General features: G+C 36.4%; 1 protein-coding gene and 1 pseudogene across 8 annotated transcripts in view; both read right to left on the bottom strand.

The window, feature by feature from the left end:
* The window catches only part of CNTN4 (contactin 4), a 927,209-nt gene that overhangs the window by 417,504 nt on the left and 492,935 nt on the right, over positions 1 to 16,770 (bottom strand). The gene's annotated exons all lie outside the window — the stretch shown is intronic.
* LOC118972571 (U6 spliceosomal RNA) lies at positions 6,884 to 6,978 on the bottom strand (annotated as a pseudogene).

The following is a 16,770-nucleotide window of genomic DNA, read 5'->3' as shown; positions in this document are numbered from 1 at the left end:
ATAAAGAAGAAGTGGAACATATACACAATGGAATACCATTAAGCCATAAGAAAGAAACAAATCCTACCATTTGCAACAACATGGATGGAGCTGGAGGACATTATGCTCAGTGAAATAAGTCAGGCAGAGAAAGACAAGTGCCAAATGATTTCCCTCATTTGTGGAGTATAACAATGAAGCAAAACTGAAGGAACAAAATAGCAGCAGACTCAGAGACTCCAAGAAGGAACTAGTGGTTACCAAAGGGGAGGGGTGTGGGAGGGCCGGTCAGAGGGAGGGAGTTGGGGCTTGAGGATTATTATGTTTAGTACACATGGTGTGGGAGATCACGGGAGAACAGTGTAGCACAGAGAAGGCACATAGTGGATCTCTGGCAACTTGCTGCACTGATGGACAGTGACTGCATTGGGGTATGGGTGGGGACTTGATAATATGGGTAAATGTAGTAACCACATTGTTTTTTCATGTAAAACCTTCATAAGAGTGTATATCAATAATACCTAAATAAAAAATTAAAAAATAAAATATAAAAGTAAAATAAAATAAGTCTGGGGATATAATGTACAGTATGGTTAATAATAGTTCAGTACATATTTGAAAGGTACTAAGAGAGCAGATCTCATAAATTGATATCACAAAAAAAAAATTGTGATTATATATGGTGATAGATGTTAGACTTACTGCAGCAGTTATTTTATAATATGTATAAACATCAAATCACTATGTCACCTGCAACTAATGTATGTCTATTACTTCTCAATAAAAAGTTAAGTTAAAATACTAAAAATAAATAAATAAATAAAATGCACTTCCATAGCTATTGTGAGTACAGAACACATAGTAAAAAGCCAGGTCTTGAGACCACAAAGCAAAAGGCAGTTGCAGAGCCAAGAGTGGACTTAGAGAAAGGGGATATTTTCCTAATAATTGTTACACAGACAAAACTGTAAGTGCTTCAGTATTCCCTCTGACAAAGGATCCCTTAATGTGAACCTCATGCGCTGAAACACACAGCCAGGCTGTGATGTCACAGAGCAAAATGAGTCTGGATATCCAGAGGCAACATAATAAATCAGGAGGAATAAGTCCCATGGAGGGCACATAAAGGGTGGGGACAGGACATCCACCTTTTGATAAGTCTGAATGTATCCAAATAGGAATCATTCTGGCTGCACTTGCATAACGTTTTCATAAATTCTTTGCAAAAGGAGAATTTATCATAGCCCAGTGAAAAATGTTGCTTATAACAAGTTAAATGCATACAAATTGTATTTAGTTCTCACTCCATGAGATTCATTAAGTCATTCTCCACTTAGGATTTTTATGTTTTTAATATAATATGAGTTAAGGACTCCCCAGGTGCTTTCACAGTTACTGAAACAGGGTAAAATGCATCTGAGAATTACAATCAAAATAGGCAGAACAAAATGTTCCCTTCCAGAATGTTCTTTGGTAGTCTCAGGTGAGTTCCCATTCCTGTTATACTTTTACATGCAATGGTAATGAAGAGGAGGAGGGGTGGAGGAGAACAGGATCTTGCTGGCATTTATTGAGAAAATTCTATGTGTCCAACAACATGCCAAGATTTCTGCAGTATTCTTATTTAATCTTCCAAGCAGCCTTAGATGGCAGGTGTTATTTTTATTATTTCACTTCATAGAGGTTGTAATTATGATTCAGTGAGGATCAGTGCTGACCCATGTTCAAAAATATATTTTCTAGATTTCAAGTCTTTCTTATTTCATGTTTAGGTTTTATTTCTCTTAAAACATATAGTATCCTTTTGTCAAACATCCCGGAAAGGGACCCAAAAATATAAAATCATGCCTAACTAATTTTTAACAGAGATGATCCAGAGTTTGAGTGCCTTGTTTCAAAGGAGAATAATGATGTGGGGCTTATAGAGGTGAGTGATGTATATATTTCTCTGTAAGGTTTCAGATTTCCTAAAACCCAACTTCTACGCAGAAGGGCATTCTTGTATAAACAGGTTTTTCACTTAAATCCAAGCAATTATAAAGGATTAAACTCAACTGGTAGCAACATTTATTTTAAATAGGTGAATTGATTATCAGAAAAAAGGTATAGGGTCCCAGATGTTCTTATAACTTAAGATTTTCTAAGTTCTTATAACTTAAGATGTTCTTATGCCAGATCATCTGTAACTTAAGATTTCCATGGGTGCTTAATAAATGAATAACCGTATTATATTCAAAACCACTTTCTGTATCACCAGAGTAGCTCAGCTCAAGTTGCATTAGGCAAAAAGTAAACCCTGACATATACTGTGGCATTGCCCTGCTTTCAATTATTCAATCTTATTATAACCAAATGAATGACTGGCTTACCTCCAATTTTCAAAGCTTTCCAGGAATTGGAACAGACATGTTACTACTCAAGAGCACATCTGGAGACACACTTTTATTTGTGCTGGAAAAGAAAAAGCTCCTGGTACAGAACAAGAGCACAGCCTCTATCATAGGAACAAGACTCCAAAATGGAAAGGGTTACAGTCCTAAACTCTGAGTGTGGAGAAAACAAAGCCCCAGCAAAGGCTTTGCAGTGCCTTGTGGATGGAGAAGATGTGTGTAAGCAGCAGCCCCTCTGGTGAGCAGTCTGTACTGGGCTGTTAGCATGTGTGGTCAGTAAAAACACATTCAAGGAAAAGGTGCTTCCTTCTTCCCTCATGTTCTTCATGAGGTAAATAAGAAGCCTTTTCTGTAAGGATATAAAAAAAGTCCTTAAATGTGCTCTGATACCCTAGAACCAGGTTCAACAAGACCTGCCCTTCTTTCATTACTTAACCACATAGTTCTGCTGTCAATTGTTTTACAACTGTGACCCAAACTGTTACTGACATTTGAAAGACTAAGGGATAATAGAAAATAAAGATATATGTGGATGCTGCAAATATTTTCCCAACAGGTGAACAGTAGAATGTTCTTTATTCTAGAAGCTATTTGTTTGAAAATATTTACCCCCAGTGTGGTTTCTGTGTTGTATCTGAGCCTATGAATCAGTGTATATTGCCATGACGGGAAGACCCACATTGGTGGGTTTAATCGCCTACTGCTGGTAGCCAAAGCCCAAGAACAGAATGGCACTTAAGACAAATCAAAAACTCCAGAGACCAAGCAATGTCTGAAATAAGAGGGTTTATTCAGCCTTTACAGATGTTAGCCAGTTAAGGACTGAGTCCTGGGATGGGAAATTTCTGCTTCAACAGCAGCAAGGAAGTTAACAGAAACAACTTGTTCCCCAGGCTCAAGAAACAGGTCACATTTATGAGGGGTCTCAAGGGAAGAAAGTTTGTTAAATCCACAGTGGCTACAGGTTAGGAAGGTAGGTTAACATGAAGTGGGGAAAGTCCTGAGATAAGTGGTTAGTCCAGAGAGAAGACTCATGGATTGGTTACTGATGATAGTCAGACACCATGCCTAATGGGGATGCAATGGTTCTCCGGACTTCACCCAGGAACGGGGGATTCCTGGTGAGCTACAGCCTGCAGCTCTTGACAGATGACCTTTCCCTCTCTCTCATTCTCTGACCCTTATGTCGCTTAATTCATGATATCTCAGATTCTTTTCGTTGTTACATTATCATATTGACCTTGAAGACAACTCTTTGGAGTAAATATTATATTTTCCTTTATTTTTCACTCCTGCATATATTTAATATGTATTTCTGATGGGACAGAGAGTTATCCTAAATGATACTAAAGATACAGTGATAAAAAGATGTGGTACCTATTGCTAAGGAGATTACAGTATATAGAGAGAAATTCAGGTCAACAGAAACTCCCAGGTAATGTGGTAAGGGCTACCACTTTGTTATTTTGGAGACATGAAGGGACGCCCCAGGTCAGCCAAGGAATACCTTTCCTATTTTATGGATAACAGGTTCAATGAGCCTAAATACTTCCCCAAGTCCCTGCAACTGTGTTAGAAGAGTTATCATTTCTAACCCAAGTCTCAGATTCTAAATTCACTATTCTTTGCATACTAGGATGCCAGTATGCAATATCCCACAGTTTTTGAAACATTTCACACTTTTTAAAGTAGTATTTCATAGTGAATGCTGATTTTTTTTATTAGATTGGGTCTACCACATTGAAACTTTATTAGGTCTTAATTGATATTAAGCCACTGAGGCCGTATGATAACTACTAATGTTAATAAAAACTTCCAGCAGAAGATAGATAATACGTAAAAGTAAAAATTCCAGTCTGACTACCTACATTCATCATCCCAGCCCTGCTACTTAGTATTTGGGGCAAACTATTTAATTTCTCTGTGTCTCTGTTTGAAGTTTATGGAATAAGCCAATATAAAAGCCTGTTCTGTAGGTGGTTATAAATATTAAATGAAAGAATATATAGATTCTTCCACATACATATATATATATACATACATACATACATACATACATGCATATATGTATGGATTAGAATAGTTCCTGGAACCTAAATAGTGATGGCTGGTATTATTATTATCATTTACTGTTTCTATTCGGGAAAACCATTTCTTATAATTTGAAAATCAAAAATAATTTCAGGCAATTGTTCAATGTGACACATATTTTTGACAGACACCCTTATCTAAATCTCAAATACAAATGTTCACCCATATCTAAGCAACTCTTTGAAAATGACATTATTTCAACAGAGATGATAAATGAGAAGAAATAAGAACATTACAATTATGAAAGTCCATTTGTATTCCTTGGATTGACCATAACAAAATGCTTAAAAAAAAAAAAACAATAAGGCTAGCCCGAAGAAGTAGAATTCTTAATTTCTGACCAAAGAATAGAGCCACAGAATAATTTGTGGTATGTAAATATTGTTTAAGGAATAATTAATCCTAATCCTTGATTCATCCTGTCTAGAAGCCTGCTTTTGATATTAACTTTAGCCAACTCAGAAATATTTTAGGACTACAAGAATAGGCATATCAAACCTTTACAGATCATTCTTAAAGGCTAGGTATATCCTAGCTTACCCCACTTGCTAATTTTGACACCAGCATGGTCAAATTTGTTGAAACCTCAAAATTTCATTTATTCAAATTATATTTTGGTGATTCCACAACTTTATATATTTACTAAAATGTCTTCAATTTTACTATCAACATAAGTGAATTTTATGGCATGTAAATTATGGTTCAATAAAGGTGCTTTAAACATTCACTTACCCTTTCAGCAGGTTTTTAAAAAAAATGTAGATGAAATTTAGTCATAACTCTAAATTCATTATTTTGGGTGAAATAGCCCATTAACTTGATTCTGTTGTCTTAATCCAAGGGCAATCTCAAAGATTTAGTTAAGAGGGGAGCTTTTAAAAATGCAAAGTGTTTTAAGACACTGAAATCCCTTTACCTAACTCAGAACAGATAGAGGCTTTAAACATGTGCAGATGTGAAAATGATCTGGGGGAATTTAGACACAAACAGATTAAAGATTCTCTCATATCATCTCTGACACCTGCAAGGTTTAATTAAGCTGAAAGTCACCAACTTTTGCTCAAAATGCTGACTAGTGGCTTGTTAATTAGTTGCTTTTCTCATTGATTAGCAACTTATGCAATACCCTGTTATAAATGGCTATAATGCTTGCCTTGTTTCAGAACTTAATTAATATGATATAGACTATTTAACAGTTGTGTCCTCTTTTGATTTACAAAGCAAAAGTAGAGCATTTTATTACTAAACCAAAATAGTGATGTATAAAAACACATTTTCAGAACAAGGCAAAGTTGATAGAGCAAAACTTTCTCTGTCTTTCATGGAAATTTTGATAAAATGAGCCATCATGGCTTATCATAAGCAATCAATTAATTTCCCAGAAATCATGCTGTCAACAAATTTTCAAGACAGATATTTCAATATATAAGAATCCATCAGTTTTCAGGTATACAAATTATACTTTAGATTGCTCTGTGGAATTAATTAAAATAATTGTCTGGGCACTTCTCTTTTTTATATGCAGATGACTCCCAAATCTATCTCCAGACCTAGTCTCTTCCTGGAACTCTAGGTTGATGTATCCAACTGCTTACTTAAACATCTCTAAGAGGATGTCCAACAGGTATCTCTAACTCAGTAGGGCCAAAACAGAACTCTTGGTACTGCCTGCCACTTTCCCCCAACCCTCCCACTTCCTACCCATCTCAGAGAACAAGTCCTCCATCTGCTCTGGCTTAAGCCTGATTTCTAGAAGGTAACTCCCTTCTCTCATTTTCCCACTTCTCATATCCTGTCTCCAAAACATCTTGTATCTGTACATATTTTGTACAATTCCCCACCACTACCCTGATTGTATACCCAACAGCAGCTGTCACCTGGGAAATACTCTCCCAGCAGCACTTCTGTGTCTTCCCTACAGTACTGTCCCTGTACCTCACACAGGGTCTTACCTTGTCCCTTTTCAATGTGGAGCTTTCCAGTGGCTTGCCATTGTATCTGGAATAAATACCAATCTTTTTACATTTGATGACACCCCCACATCATCTGGCCCTGCACACTGACCTGACTTTATCTCTTCCTCCCCTCTGCTTGCTGCCTCTGAAGCTCATTCTCACCTGAGGGTCTTTGCACCAGCTATTCCCAATGCTTAGCTTGTACTTCCCTGGAGTTTTCACAGGCTGCCTCCTTGCTTTCCTTTTCTTATCAGATTTCAGCTTAAATGCCTCTTTCTCAGAGAGGACTTCCCTGACCACTTAAAATAGCCACCCATTTGATGCTATCACAGTGCTTTTCACTATCTCGCTTCTTACTGTTGCTTTTCTTTTGTTTTCTGGTTGAACTATCTGGTAACCACCTTCTCTTTCCACAGGAGAATGCAAATTCCATGAGAATAGGGTACCTTATCTATCTCATTCTTTTATTTTTAAATGGAATGCTTCATGAACTGTGTCATCCTTGGGCAGGCCATGCTAATCTCTGTATTGTTTCTATTTTGGGATACATACTGCAGAAGTAAGCACATCTGACTCATTCTTTATCCAAGAGTGGTGAGCACCAAGAAGACACTCAGTATTTTTTTGATTGAATATCTGATGCCTGGATAGATTTGGTGAGGTTTATACAACATGGGGCTATTCTACAGTGGTTTTCTTTTCAAAAACACACACATAAACATGTATGTTGTTAAACAAACTTTTACAACAGCAAACGAGGCTCTATACTCATGTCAAGAGGAATGCTTATGATACACCCAATAAGGAAAAGCAGGTAACTAAGGCAAATACTGATATTACAGTTGAGTCTCATCATATGAATGGATTATATTCTAACCCCAATGCTAAGGCAAAATTCAGTATTAGAATTATCACCACAAAAAGCCATTATTACCCATGAAGTACAATGTACCTGGTCTTTTGTATACACCTTACAGTAATATGAATGTATGAATGTGAAATAGAAATAATGCTTTACAATATATTAGATGAATAAATACGTTGCAGAACCTATTTGCCTGCTTGACCACTGTTTGCTGCTTCTCCTCTTTTCTAACAGAATCCAGTATTTTCCTGGGGTCGGCCCTATACATCAGAGATTATGGGTCCATTCTCAAGCTAATGGTTGAATTATAGCTGATCTAAGCTAATTTTCATGGTACTATTTTCTTTGCCAGGGACTGGTTTGGGCATGTGATGCATTGCTGACCAACAAGAAGTGAGGAGAACAGTCTGTGGGAGCTCCTGGGGAAAGGAGCCATTGCTAATAAAATCTAGAAGAAATAGGACTTTTTCCATATGAGCTTAGAACCAGAGCAGCTGTGTTAAGGGAAAACTAAGTTGCCACTCTTTGAGTGATAAGAGCAAATCCATGGGGAAAAAAACACAAACCTTAGATCACTGCTGATGCCACTGTGCTACTTATTTGCAGTCACAGCCTTCTGTTCCAATACAGAAAATATTCTTTCAGAATATTGCACCTTTAAATAATACAATGCTCATGTGCACCTCCCCTAAGAGGCTTCCTCTGGTCATATATGAAATGGCATGATATCTACTGAGGGACCAGCTGATTCACTTATTCTATCTCAAGGTCACTCAGGTTAGCGCTCTTTGGGTGAACTAGCATGAGGAATCCCTCATGCTCTTCCAATTGTTATTCTCTCATCCTTTCCTTTCATTTAAGTTTGCATAGTTGAATTTTACTAAATTAAATGCCTACATGCTGGCATAATACTCTATTTTCATCTGTAATAAAGACATCTTATAGCACATGTTGATTTCTTTTAACAGTAAGAAATAAGAAAGGTAGCTTATGACATGAAGTCCCTAATTCAAATAATTTATAAAATATATTTTATCTACATCACTCTAGCTGGCTGAAAGCAATATCTTCCTCACTGAATTCCCTTATCAATAATGATGTTTCCTACTTTGTGAAACTAGTATTAATATATGTCATATTTTACTTTAAAACTGCTGTGAAAGCAACCATGTGTGCTCCAACTCAAAAACAAATAATATACTTTTGGTTATATTAAATTGAAAAGTAGAGTTCAGTGAAAAACATTATAATAGTGTTAGCCATTAAAATATGTTATCTTCTGGGCATATTTAGTAAGAATTGCTGTAGAATGAAGCTTTATAATATCCAACCTTCTCTGTAGCCTAAATAAGACCAGGACATTGAGCACTTCATCACACCATAAGTTCGCTATGCTTAAAAGAAAAACGAATATGACATTAAGAAACATAATTAAAATATTTAGAGCCATCTGTATAAGAGATGCCATGGGACAGTCTATTACACAACAGAGCATTAAAACATCTTAGCCAGTCTCCTCAACAGCATCTATTTCCTAAATGTTTAAGACAGCTTCTCAAAAACATGTTGTTCTTCTCCCTCTGTCTCCTCTGCCCTTGCCCCCACTTGCCCTTCCCCCTCTGCCTCCAGGATCCTTCTCATTCTATATTCCACCAACTAATTAGGAGTTAACAACAAAGTCCAAGCCAGGTGGGTACTAGGTAGCCCAGGGGAGAAAGGGACAGAGGGTGTGAGAGTATCCAAATCCCATTTCTATTCAGAGTTCACAAAGTGGATTCCTGCAACAGCTGTCCCAAGTCGATCCTATCACCCATTCTGGAAATGGGGAAATCCAGATATGGAAGTACAGTGACTTTCCCAAGGCCATATAGCTACTTACATTCACAGCTATGGCTGCATTCACTTCATTACATTCAAATCAACACATACTGAAAATCTGTTATGAACTAAGGACTGGAATAGCCTGTGGGGCACAGAGAATAATAGAATATAATTTGGTTCTCTCCAAATTTGGGGGCCCCATTATGGTCGCGGGATCTTACTACTGGAGCTGGGCAGGTCAGGCCCATCCTTGCTCCTTGGCTCACAGAGTAGCTCCAGTTTCCTGCAAAAGGTAGCAACCAAGGCACACAGCCTACTTGGCTCTTCCATAACTTGTTGCTGAAGCAGGGGAAGGTGCTTTAGCTCACATTAGCTGCTGTCCTTGACCTGCCTGTACCTCTGTCCCATGCCTATTATCATTCCTGAAAGGGTCTTGTCTATGACAGAGGAATTTTTAACAGGTCCCAATCTTGGCACCAACTTCTGTGAGGACTTTTGCTTCTAAACCTTCTCTTCTGCATGACTTGAAGGCTGCATGCACAGCAAGTGCTCTATGATTATTTAGTAAGTGTTGGACCATTAACAGAGGTTAAGCATATAAGCTCTGTCACTTTCCCATCAATATGAATTGTCTGTACCTTTTTAAGCTTGGTTAACAACATCTATAATACAGGGATAAAAACAGTATCAATCTGAATGGATTAATTATGTGGAGTAAATCAGATTATATATATATATAAAGCATATTTTTAAATGAAAACAACTGTTTGTAAAAAAAGACATTTAAAAAATATTTACTCAATTATCTTAACACAATCAACACATATTTAAGCACCCATTCCAGGTCAAGTAAATTCCTGCCTCACATACTTGAAAGTGTGTTTTCCCCCAAGTTATCAGTGTATCACTATGTCAATTTCTTTGTTAATGGATACTACCACCATATTTTCAGGAAAAAAAAGAAAAACATTCTAGAATCTTCATAATGACTGTTCTCCCACTTGGCTGCATATTTATAACTTTTACACATTCTGATATCATTCTTAAGACGTATCACTAAGTTTCTCAGAAAAGCAAACTAATAAAACAAAACAAAACAAAACATTTTCATGTTTTTCTCTTCACCTAAGATTTGCTTTTACATCAAGGACTTGCATACTTATAGCACATCAACCCACCCCCATTACAGCAAAATGCACAAAATACAAGGTTTTACTAGATGACAGTCTGTCGTGAGTTTCCACAAGTGCTGAGACATGATTCAGTGGAAATAGCTACAAAAAAGGTGAAGATAGCAAACACAAACTTGAAAAAGTGGTGCCTCCAAAAAGAGATGTTAGAAATGATTAAGTGAATCATCTTAGAAGGCCACAGATATAAACTTTATTATGTGTATAGCAACAACAACTTAAAAATAGTCATAGGGTTCTAAAGGCTTAAAAAAAAGCTTTTTCAGGATGGCAACCCAAGAAATAAAATTATCTCATTATGCAAATAAGGACTAACCTATCAGAGATGCTTTTTAACCTTTTTTTTTCCTCTTTACTGAGAAGATTACAATCACAAGAGTGGAAGTGAGAAAAGTTCTATAAACCATAGACTACTATGCAAAAGGCAGTTGATTTCTTCAAAGCCCAGGGAATCAGAATGATCCACCTCTACAGTTGGAAACACTACACATGATAATTAGAGAGGGAAGGAATCCAGAATATTCTAGGAAATACTCAAAATACTCAGTTCCATATGAAAATCCTGGGAGAAGAAAATTAAGGTTTCCTATCCTTTGCCTTTCCTTTAACAACATGCTCTAGAGCTACTGCAAACCAATATTTGTTCACTGATGCCAAAATTTTAATATGTGTATTGTTATAGACAATGTGCTAGATGGGTAAAGCAGTGGAGATAATAAAATCCCTGGCTTTTTTGAAGTGTACATTCTATGGAAGGACAAACAAAAAATCAAACAGCTAAAGGCAGAGTATAAACATAATAGTAAGTACTAATGGGGTGGCAGACAACATGAGGTATGTATTTTTGTAAAATCTGGTATTTTCTATTTACTGGTAATATAGATGCTTCTTTAACTAGTCAACAGACAGTTGAGCACCTACCATGTGCCAGGTACAGTACTAGGTCTAGGGTTAGAGAAATCAACAAGAATACTGTCTCCAATCTCAAAAGGACAAAGATAAACAGATACTTTTATTTGGGTGAACACATTCAAAATTAAGGTGTAGAAAATAAAGTTCTGTGAATATGAAATCAGTAAGGGTATGTGTTTAATGAAACACATTAAAAATGATGCCATATGTAGGGTTATCTCAAATATGATTTTACTGATAGCAAGGGAGAGAATTTATTTGAAAACTGAAAAACAAGATTCTTAAGAGGGAAAAATACATGATTTATATGTATGTATATTAAATATAAATATATGTACTAGAAGTATATTTAACACTTAATTTTTAAGTCCCAAAGATCTGCTTTCTTTAGGAAAGCACAAAGAAAATGAAACCATTTGTAATCCTTAATTTTTAATTAACTTATTTAGAGATAAGTTAGAGAGCTATCTCACTTTTGAGAACTACTTATATTGAATAATTAGATACAGTTGTGTTATCATTTGTAATTCTTTGTTACATCTGTCACCACATGAAGCACACATTTATTTTCTAAGAAACCTTAGTAGAAAAACTGCTGTTTCCACAGAATGCCTTGAATGACCTGATTGAAGTCTTAGAGGGTTTCTCAACCTTCTATTGTTGATTATTTTACCTAGGAGATGATGGCAGAGCAATACCAGACTGCTTACTGACTGTCAGCCTCACCAGGCATTCCCATCTCCAGAGAGATTAGGTGCCCTGTGAAATCTCCCAGATGTGCAACAAGAGGGCAATCAGACAGTTCCTGCCACAACTTAGTTTTCTATCCAGTGTATTCAAACAAATGGGTGTTTTTAAGTATCTAGTATTAACTGTGCTCAAATCAAATGGTTTACATGTGTAGACTGGGGCAACTGGTGTCACTGTTTATCTCTGCTTTCAATCTCTCCAGCCCATTCAAAGCTCAGATGTCCATCTGATATTGACCTCAAAACAACATCATTACCTCAAGTGGTCATTAAGGTGGCTGAAAAAACACCTCAAATTTCACTACAGCCAAGTTAGGACAATCTTTTGTTTAGATCTTACAATAAAACCCTGTGCTTTTATTGAAGATTCAAACATTGAAAGTGTAGCATTGTATCTAAAAATGATTCAATCACTCAATAGGAAAAAAGATTCTATTATGTGCTTGGATGGTAGGAAGTGAAGAAAAAAATCCACAGAAGTGATCAAGATATGGCTTGTGGGAAAATAATGGCAAAAAAATGTAAGATTTTTTATTATTTAATATCTTTAATTATTAAATATTTCTATCTCACAGAAATGTTCATAAATTATTATGACACCTTTGCATTCAAAAGCCAGATTTAACAGATGATAACATTTTACAGATTAGCTTAAGATATATCTCTTTTTTAACATAGCATTTAAAAATGACAGGTTCAGCTACAGTCTTCTTTATCTCTTACCTGTTTTTATTCACAGAAGTTTTTTGAGGTTTTTGTTTTGTTATCATGCATGTTTTAATACATTTATGTATGGATTGTGTATTTGTGTGTTTAGTTTTGTTATTTCTGAAATGTATGTAAACAGCATTTTATACCTCTACATTATTTTGAAATTTTCTATTTTCACTCAGTATTACAGGTTGTAGGTATTCTCAACCACACATGTAGTTCTAATTCAGTTACTTTATTATGCAGTATTCCATTATAGGAATAAACATTACATATTCCCCTTCTAATGGACAGTTAGTCTGCTTCTGTCTCTGCTATCACCATAGTGTTTTGGTAAACATCTGGGTACCAGTACAATAGAAGAGGGACCTAAAATTATTGAGAAAAGCTATGTTGGGCACTTATAAGAGGGCTGACGGAAGGACGTACAAGCAGTCACAGCTAGGAGCCAAGGGGAAAAGGACGGTGCATCTACAGAACTCAGGTCTAGGAAGATGGCAGAGTAGAGCATCTGAAACCAATATAATATTGTATAGCAACTTTATTGAAAAAAAGCCTCACAGGTCATCACTTCCCATCAATGTTAGTGACAGGGATGGGCCAAAGAAAGGATTTGGCATATTCCCTATCCTCCATTTAATGGTGAGTGTTAACAACATTCATAAAATCATTTTCATTTCAATAGAACACATGTTTTTGAAAGATACAGAGTCAAAAAGGGCAACCAATAGCTAGCTGTGTGGGAAGTCTTGTTCTTTGGATCATTTAGTGGTAGGAACACAAAAAGGCAAATACTGATTTCACTTTAAAAACAAAACTAACAGCAATTGGTAAAGATGAGTAAAGAATATAGACTCAGCCATAAATCAACAGCCTCCAAAATGGTTTCACTACCAAAGTCCCTTCAAAAAGTTATTCTCCAACAGTCTGGATGACTTGTTTTTAAAGGTAAGCCACATCATATCCCTCTCTGTTTGAAACTTCACAATGACTTTTAATTGCTACAGAATCATGATAATGTAAAATTCTCTCTGATCTACAAAGCACAGTGCGATCTGGCCCCTGCTGATTTCCCCATTAATGCTCTCTCCCTTCACTTTCTCCCTCCAGGCTATGTTTAAACTACAGTAATGTTTCCACCCTTGGCTAAGCCTAAGGATCTGAGCACTACTGTGTGTCTACTGCCTGCTCTCCTTCTAGCCCTCCCATCTCTTCAGGTCTGACTCATCTTTGCTTAGGTCTCAGCTCCCCAGGGCTTGCCTGATTACTTTGTCTAACATAACCACTGAAGTCACTTACATTCCTGTGTTTAAATTTTCTTTCTTGAATTAACCAATGTATCTTTTCTTACCAATGATGTTTTCAAATTACTTATTTTAGCTTCCTCAATTAGAATTAAACGTCATGCTATAACCCCAACTCCGGAACATCAGTAGTACCTGACAGGTTACTGGTTAGTTTTGTGGCACAGATGAAAGGCATCTATACGGTAACAATTACCATTGTAAGTACACATCTCCCACCCAATCTATTAGCAAATCTGATAACTTCACATTCAAAATGCATCATGAATCCAGCCCTTCTACCACTTCTACTCTGATCCAAGCCAAAATTGTCTTGCCTGGATTACTGCAAGAGCTGCCCATGTGTGCCCTTTGCTTCCATTATTGGTGTCCTACAGATTAATCTCCACAGAGAAGCCAAATAAGATTCAAATCATATCATATGATACCCCTTTGCTCATAGCTCTGTAACCCTTCCACCTCACTCAGAATAAAACTCAAATTCCTTACCAAGCCTACAGGATCCTTCATGATCTGACCCCCTTCTATGTCAACGATCACATCCCCACCTCCTACCACAATTCTTCCCACTCACTGCACTCCAGGTACTCTGGGCAGCCTCTAATCCTCAAATGTTCTAGTGGCATCATGCTCTAGGACTCTGTATTTGCTCTTCCATTTTTTTTTATATTAAGGTATCATTGATATACAATCTTATGAAGGTTTCACATGAGCAACATTGTGGTTACAACATTCACCCATATTATCAATTACCCCCCCACACACCCTTGCAGTCACTGTCCATCACTGTAGTAAGATGCTACAAAGTCACTACTTGTTTTCTCTGTGCTGTACTGCCTCCCTGTGATCCCCCTACATTTCACTCTTCCATTTTTTTGGAAGGCTTCACCTACTGACAATCACATATTTGGCTCTCCCCTTTCTTTCAGGTATCTGCACATTTATTCTTTTTAGAGATGCTTTCTTTACCCTGCTTTATTCTTCTTCTTAGAACTTTTTGCCACCTTAAATATTACATACTTATTTGTCTATTTGTTTATTGTTAACCTTGTTAAGAATATAAGATCCATGAGATCAGGGATTTTGTCTACTTTTGCTTTCTGCAGTATTCCCAGACACATAAGAGCTCAAAACATATTCATGAATAGAAAAAAATTTTACTCCGGCGTCCAGGATACACAAGGTCAGAGGAGGGGCACGGTAAGGGGTGAAGTCAGACAAATCCTCTGTATTTTTTTTAACAGATTAGAATAATGAAGTAAAGATATAGTAAGAGATTTACACAAAATCACACCTTGTGGTGGTCATTAGTAACATCTTGCTGTGCACACAATAGGCTTCTACTTCTTTTCCTTTGGCCAGGTGCTTTGCACTGGTAGATGAAATGTGACAGAATTTATGTGTCACTTGTAGCAGAAAAGTCAAGAGCCTCTATAATTTGCCACATTGATGGTATTTGAAACAGGTGTTAGAAGGAAGCCTCCACCAACCCAGGTCCCTGAATGAACCACAGGCAAAAGCCCATTGCTGAGTCACCTTGGAAGAAGTAGTGTGAGTGAGATATACACATTTGCAGTGTTGTGACACTGAAATCTTGAAGCTTCTTTTTATTTTTATTTTGTAATTATACCACTAGGTAGATGATGTGGTATATGCTGACTGATACATACACCTAGTGAGTAGAAGAGTTGGGACACAAATCTATATGTCTAATTTCTAACATTCCAAGCTGCCCTGTGACAGTAGACAGAGCTTTGTTAAAGGAGGAATATGCCAGCCTATAATGGGCTTTTATTAGATTGGAGCTGTCATACGTACCTCATTCCATCTTCAAGGATTAGAAATAAAGAAAAAATCTTTAAGCCATATGACAAGAAATGTAAATCATTAATCAAAATTTGTTAATTTGATATTTAGAAACTACTTATCTGTACTACTTAAATGTTTATTCTTTATATTTACCTAATCCATTCTCGTCAGACTGTTAAATCAGCAGAGCACCAGAATGATTTTCCATATGATTTTGTTTCTGTCAAGATTTGATTATCTTCTTCTGGCACCACAGAAAAATCTCTATAAACTGGCTCTTGCATAATGTTACAAGAGACTGACAATTTCTAATGATTTTTACAAGGCAGAAATCTATGTTCAGTATTTTCCAAATTAAGAAATACATAGTTTTCGAAATTTCATTAGTCTTCTATATTTCATATATGGGGAGAAATCAGTTACTATTTAATTAACCCAAAATACTATTCCCTAATGTTATAGAGTACCAACAAGTTTGTTTCATCCTGAATGAAAATGCAAAATTCCCTGAAAGTTATGATTTGACAGAGAATTGAGAGGCAAAGATTTGGGATAATGGACTCAAGAATTCCATAGTACAATCTACAACAAATTATGCTCAAGTGAAGAAAATACTTCCCCGTATATTTATATTCATTAAGCTGCCTAAACTACGCTGTGACTTAAACTTTCAAACAGTAAAATAAGTGGCCTATTTTAGGACATATTCCCATATATGTTCACAGAAATCCCGCTACTTAAGCTTTCTTTTTCCCTAAGTCAAAATGTAAGATAGCAAATTCAATGGGCAAATGCTGTGCTTCATAAATGAGGTACCTAGTACATTTGTCTTTGAATAGATAGAATGGGCTTTCTGTGTGTCTTCTGACCTTGTACGATAATACTACACACTGGGCTAGTTACTTACCATCACATTTCAAAGAGTTCCAAATAGATTTTAGTTTACTCTAACCAAAATAATGGATAAAAGGACATCAGAATAAAGGGTTGATAA

The sequence above is a fragment of the Manis javanica genome, chromosome 3 (genome assembly GCF_040802235.1).
Source record: "Manis javanica isolate MJ-LG chromosome 3, MJ_LKY, whole genome shotgun sequence".
NCBI lineage: Eukaryota > Metazoa > Chordata > Mammalia > Pholidota > Manidae > Manis > Manis javanica.
The sequence above is the reverse complement of the archived record's forward strand: the minus strand, read 5'-3'. Positions and strand labels throughout refer to the sequence as shown.